Source organism: Mus caroli, chromosome 8 (assembly GCF_900094665.2).
Source record: "Mus caroli chromosome 8, CAROLI_EIJ_v1.1, whole genome shotgun sequence".
NCBI lineage: Eukaryota > Metazoa > Chordata > Mammalia > Rodentia > Muridae > Mus > Mus caroli.
In genome coordinates this window covers 1,794,859-1,801,896 of record NC_034577.1, presented here as the reverse complement: position 1 = coordinate 1,801,896, position 7,038 = coordinate 1,794,859, and the positions used below count along the sequence as shown (strand labels likewise).

At 39.8% G+C, this 7,038-nt stretch overlaps 1 pseudogene; it reads left to right on the top strand.

The window, feature by feature from the left end:
• Positions 1 to 5,870: 5,870 nt before the first annotated feature.
• Positions 5,871 to 6,644, top strand: LOC110300805 (annotated as a pseudogene).
• Positions 6,645 to 7,038: the final 394 nt, after the last annotated feature.

Sequence of the window (7,038 nt, the reverse complement as noted above, 5' to 3'; positions counted from 1 at the left end):
TGTTTTGTCTGCTTTCTTGTCGTTGCTGTATTAAATCTTGCTATCTATACATCTTAAGTACCGGTCTCAGTGTCTTCTTGGGTGCGCGGCTGACCCGAGGCTTGAGTAAGTGCCTCCCTTTGGGAGTTTTGGAGTCTTTCAGTACCCAAGGAGCTGAAGGGGTCTGCAACCCTAGAGGAGGAACAACAATATGAACTAACCATTATTCCCAGAGCTCTTGACTCTAGCTGCATATGTAGCAGAAGATGGCCTAGTCGTCCATCATTGGGAAGAGAGGCCCTTGGTCTTGCAAAGATTATATGCTCCAGTATAGGGGAATGCCAGGGCCAGGAAGACTGAGTGGGTCAGGGAGCAGGGTGGGGCAGTGAGGTGTATTGGAGACTTTTGGAATAGCATTTGAAATGTAATTGAAAAAATATCTAATAAATAATTGTTTAAAAATGATATATGGACATAGAGTCACTGGAAGGTTATTACAGTTTAACTGTGATAACGTGAGGGTATAGGTGTGGTGTGATAGGATTAGTACCTTTGTAAGAAACAATATGGGTCTCATGAACACATAGCAAGTTGATGCCACCTATAAGCCAGGAGATAAGATTTTAGAGTGAAATCAGTACTACCAGGACCTTGGTTTTGGACTGCTGGTCTTCAGAGCTGTGAGGAATTCTGTTATTTAAGCCACAAGAAATGACTAAGAAGAGCCCATAATATGGAAAGCCTCCAAATAGAGACAGAAACATGGAGTTGAGTACAGATTGTTTGAGACAAACACAAATTAAAAATATTAAAACAAACAAACAAACAAAAGACCAAAAAAAAAATTAAAAAAAAAAAAAAACGCAACAACAACAACAAAAAACCTCTGGGTTAAGAGAAAGGGAGTGGCCCTGAATGCAGAAGGGCAAACTAGGAAACTGAAGTTAATATAAATTGTGATAAGATAAGGAGTAAAGCATTGAAGCAAGAGAAGAGAGAGGAGAGAAGCATTGACTGATGTCTCTCAGTTCAGTGATTGGGAATGAGAAGGGAGAGTCTCACTCTTCAATTTTTAACCCCGTATTTCCTCTACTTTATAAAATGGATAAGAGACTTATCGCGAGCAGCTGTACCTGTTCAAAACATTGTTGTAAGCATTATTTTCCTCACTGAAGGCTAGACACAATGGGTGATGAAAACTGTATGGTTTGGGCTTAATTCCAAGTTATATCCCTTCCTTCAATGTTTCTTAGGATCTCTTCTTTCCATCTTGCTTTCACCATCAAGAAAGCAAATAAATCATATAACACTCTCTAATAAATATGCTTGTGAGTTGCTGTGATAGCATTTGTGAATAATTGGAGCCTCGTAGAAATATTGACATAAAAGCATAAACTACTATGCCCAGACACATAGCTGGATTCACTTACTTTTAATAATTAAATGGTTTCAATCAGAAATTTCAAGAATCTTAACTCAGAGTTTCATTATCAAACAATACATCACTTATCTAAACAGAGTTAGTTAACATTGAGGTGTATAAATACCAAAATTCTCCTTAATCAAATTCTACCTAAAAATGCTATCATATTAACTCCTACCCCTTTAGACTCCATTTTATACAAATATATTAACATATCAGAAATGTATCAAGCTGAGTTTCACATGTCTACAAGCCCAGAATTCAAGAGGCCAAAACAAATCAATTAGGAGTTCAAGGCTTGCCTCAACTAAATAGAGAGTTATAGATCAGCTTGAACTAGATGAGACTGTCTCAAAACAGCCACAAAATAATGTAAACTAGAAGATATTATATTCATCAGAGTAAGAATTATTTTAGAATTTGTCTTTCTTGGTTCCTGTTGGTCCTTTCCCAGGGAACCAGCACCCTATAGCAGGAATTAAGCTCTGATCTACTCTCATAGATACTTGCCACTCCCAAAATCAGAACTCGAGCTCCACATCTGTTATAAAGGTAAGCCAAATTGTGTCTCTCTGATATCAAGGGCCTCTTTGTGTTCAGGTAAATTTTAGAAATGCTTTCACTGTGTTCCCTTCAGGGAAATTCATTCAGCATACATGAAAGCACTGCAGAAATCTATGGTTTCAAAAGGAAGTCAGAGGAGATGCATGAAAGTGATAGAGGAAGAAGGAAGAATGAAAGAGGCAGTGTAAGCACTGTATTAATGCAGAAATTGCCAAGCTTATCTGGCCAGAATAACAGTCTGTAAAAGACATTTTAAGAATATTTGCATTGAGCTGTTTATGCTTATAATTGAATTTACATGTTGTTTATCCCTGCTGATATACTTGTAATTTTAACTTGACCTTTCTAGAAAAATACTTTAACCCAAAGCAACAATTATTGCATAGAGTTTTATTAAATATGAATCCCTTCAGAAGGACAGAGGCACAGCCTTTCCTACTCCATAAAATGTCATTAGGAGACAAAGCAAGTCAGCTGGACATCCTACAGTGAGTCTATGCTTGGCCCCACTGGGAAGAGGAATCTTAGGGGCAGAACTATTTATTAATCACATTTTTCTACTTAAAAGTATATGGTTATAAAATCCCTGAGGAGAAAATTGAAATGATTTGGTTTATCACATAGTTTTCTCTCTGAGTCACTTACAGAAAGGAGCAATATTACACAAGATCCTTTTGAATTGTATTTTGACTTCATAATTTTATTTAGTCATGATTTTTTATCTCAACAGGTTATGAGAGTTTAAAACAATTCTACTTCGCATCCTCCTAATTGCGTTTGAAAAGATTTATGAAAAGAGTTCCCTCATCTTGGCTTACCTGTTGTCTGTATGCTGGGTGATGGTTCCAAGAGCCTTCTGCAGGAGTCTCAGCAGACTGTTCCTGCTATTACTATCATATTCTTCAATAACTGCTCAGCTGGAGTTTCTTAAAACTGATTTGCAAATCTTTGAAAGGGTAATCTCATTCATCAAAGCACCACTGCCCTATAGATCACACGATTTCACATGTTTTTAATTTTATTTTTTAAATTTATTTAATTTTTACTCTCCATATTTTATCCCCCAGCCATCCACCCTCTGACTGTTCCACATACCATACCTCCTCCCCAGACCTATGCCTCCATGTGTATGTCCCCACCCAACACACCACCTGACCTCTAAACTCCTTGGGGCCCCCAGTCTTTTGAGGGTTAGGTGAAATCTTCTCTGAATGAACACAGACCCAGAAGTCCTCTACTGTATGTGTGTTGGGGGCCTCATATCAGCTGGTGTATCCTGCCTGCTTGGTGTTCAAGTGTTTGAGAGATCTCAGGTGTCCAGATTAATTGAGAATTCTGGTCTTCCTACAGGGTCTCCCTTCTCCTCAGCTTCTTTCAGTCCTCCCTAATTCAGCAACAGGAGTCAGCTGCTTCAATCCACCGGTTGGGTACAAATATATGCATCTGACTCTTTCAGCTGCTTGTTGGGTCTTCTAGACTGCAGTCATGATATGTCCCTTAGAAGGAAACAGAGATTTCACAACTAAGGAATCTCAAATGGCTGAGAAGCATTTAAAGAAATGTTCAAAGTCCTTAGTGATCAGAGAAATGCAAATCAAATGACCTTGAGATTCCACCTTATACCAATCAGAATGGCTAAAATCAAAATCTCAGGTGACAACACATGTTGGAGAGGATGTGGAGAAAGAGGAAAACCCTCCATTGCTGGTAAGATTGCAAATTGGTGTAACCACTCTGGAAATCAATCTGGAGATTCCTTGGAAAATCGAAAACAGATCTACCTGAATACCCAGCTATACCACTCTTGGGAATATACCCCACCATGCCACAGGGACACTATGTTCATAGCAGCCTTATTTGTGATAGTCAGAAGCTGGAAACAACCTAGATGTCCCACGACAGGAGAATGGATACAGAAAACATGTTTCATTTACACAATGGAATACTACTTAGCTATTAAGAATGAGGACATCCCATCTATTGGATGGGACACAGGATCCCCAATGAAGAAGCTAGAGAAAGTACCCAAAGACCTGGAGGGGTCTGAAGCCCTATAGGAGAAACAATATGAACTAATCAGTACCCCCAGAGCTTGTGTCTCTAACTGCATATGTAGCAGAGGATGGCCACCAATGGAAGGAGAGGCCCTTGGTCTTGTGAAGATTCTATGACCCAGTATAGGAGAATGCCAGGGCCAGGAAATAGGAGTGGGTGGGATGGGGATCAGGAGAAGGGGGAGGGTATAGGGGATTTTCAGAGAGGAAACTAGGAAAGGAGATAGCATTTGAAATGTAAGTGAAGAAAACATCTAGTAAATATATTCTCTCTCTCTCTCTCTCATATATATATATATATATTATATATATATAAAAAATGAGAACATCCTGAGTTTTGCAGGCAAGTGGATGGAACTAGAAAATATCATCCTAAGCGAGGGAACTCAGGCCCAAAAGGACATTCATGGTATGTACTTACTAATAAGTGGATAGGAGTCAAAAGAAATTACAGAATACCCAAGATACAGTCCACAGAATTCAAAAAGCTCAACAAGCTGCAATGCCCAAGTAAGGACGCCTCAGTTCCACTTGGAAGGGAGAAGAACACTGGAACTTGTGTTTTCTTTACTATTCTAGAAGTCTGTATGCCCATCCTCCATACTCTTCTCCCCAACTCCTTGGTTATAGGTATGCCAGGACACTCAGCTTGATATATGAATGCTGATATCCAAACTCCATTCTGCAGGCTTGTAGCAAACATTTTAGCACTGTGCTATCTCTTCAGATCTCATGTAGAGAGGTCTGGTGGGGTGAGGAGTGGGGGTTGTGGACATCCTCATAAAGATTATTCAAAGGAGTCCCAAAAAGGAAAAGTGATTTGGGAGAAGTCTGCCATCAGGCAACATCCAAAGCCATAGGAGGTACTGGTTGTTATTAAGCAAAGTGTAAACTATTTGATTGATTACATTTAGCTATCAAACGTGGAGGCAGTGATTATGGTATTCTTGATCCATGAAATGATCACTTTTTACTTTACAGATTGGGAAGAAAGACCAAAAGTTTTGGAATTTAAGTGCCCATTCAGGTATAAGAGTGTGGCCAGATTAAACCCTCACCAGCTTCCCATACAGGCATTCTCCACTGCATTCCACTGGTTTTGCACTTTTTTGTTTTAAATCCTTAAAACTATGCCTTCCAAATTGGTCCAAATTAAATCTAGATTGTCTTCAGAAATTGATGATCATCCTAAAATAAATGGAAATCTATTTCACAAAGGAATTTGTAAAAACAAACCTGAGAGGCTGTTTAGTTGTTGTCACTGTGAGATTCTTTTGTCTGCCTCTGTTATTTGGGGAGGTTAGATATCCAAAAACTAATGAAAAGTGAAAATTTGAGCACTGCCACCAAACCTGAGAGAAATGCTACTCAATAACATTGGTCCTTCATATCTTAACTAAAAAGTGACCTGGGGAGTGAGAGTTGGGGAAGTCCTGATGAGTACCAGAAATTCCCTGCATAAAACTTGCAAATACTGCTTTATAACCATTTAATATGTTCAAAAAAAAAAGCCTAGAAATATCCTAGAAGTTATTGATCTAAAAGATGGTATCTTTTGTGGGTCAAATTATCATATATTTCTTAGTAAAACTGAATATGAGATTAGGATGCTGAACAGATTGGGTCAGATTAAAGAAGCTAGTTTAATTCAGAAAATAGCTTTAAAATAAGAAGTGTGAGGAGCAAAGCATGCTGGGCTCAGGCGGGCCGACTCAAGCCCTCTCGGTGGCATGTGAGCTAAGTAGAAATGTAGCCAGGGTCTCTGCGGTGTTTTCCTGGGTCGTGCAGAGCTCTGGGTATGGTGGCCTCAGGGCAGGACCTGGTGTTCAAGCTCTAGAGCTTCGCTAACNGGTCCTCAGCGCTTTACGAGAAAATTGGCGCAAACCCCGCGGAGAATCATCTAGAAAGAGTAGATTTATTTATTGTATATGAGCACACCACTGCTTTCTTCAGACACANCAGAAGAGGACATCGGATTCCATTACAGATGGTTTTGAGCTACCATGTGGTTGCTGGGAATTGAACTCGGGACCTCCCAGTCGGTGCTCTTAACCGCTGAGCCATCTCTCCAGCCCAGAAGAGTTTGAGTATTATCTATGGGCCAGATCTAGCCAGCTGGTAACCATGAGCGAATGGATGAAGAAAAGCCCCTTAGAATTGGAAGATTACGTTTATAAAGAAGTGATGATGATAGCTTGTGAGAAGGAATATAAAGGATGGCTTTTAACCACAGACCCAGTCTCTGCCAACATTGTCCTCGTAAACTTCCTTGAAGATGGCAGATTGTCTGTGACTTGAATCATGGGCCACTCTGTGCAGACTGTGGAAACCGTAAGTGAAGGGGACCACAGAGTACGAGAGAAGCTGATGCATTTGTTTACTTCTGGAGACTGTAGAGGATACAGCCCCGAGGATCTGGAAGAGAAGAGGGCCAGCCTAAAGAATGGCTGGAGAAGAACCACATCCCTGTCACAGAGCAGGGGGATGCACAAAGGACTCTCTGTGTGGCTGAGGTTCTGACTATAGACCCACCATATACTCCAGAAAATTGCAGCAGCTCCAATGAGATCATTCAGTCCCGAATTCAGGATCTTATTCAAGGACATCTTTCAGCTTCCCAGTGAGAGGCCAAGCACTGTGAACATGCTAGCTTCACCGTTTGGTTTTGTATTCAATTCTTCCAATGTAAGTCGATTATATTACAAGACATCAGAAGCACATGAGGGTTATAGGTGTGTGTGTATTTTAAGGTTTTGTTCAGGTCAGATCAGGTGAGTAGATCATGAGTGCTGGGTTCCTTAGGAATTGAAGGTACAAGAGCAGTGCCCCTGTGAAAATAACACAGGGAAGTCAGATTTGAAAGGAGCTCTTCTTGTGTGTGACTTAAGATAAATTGCCCTTTTTTGTGAGACAAGAATACATTTTGAATAGGTGTAACAATGAAATAAATTTATAAATTTCAATATAAGATATTAAAGTAAATATCCGTTTCAGGTTCCTTTAAAAAGAAGAAAAAGA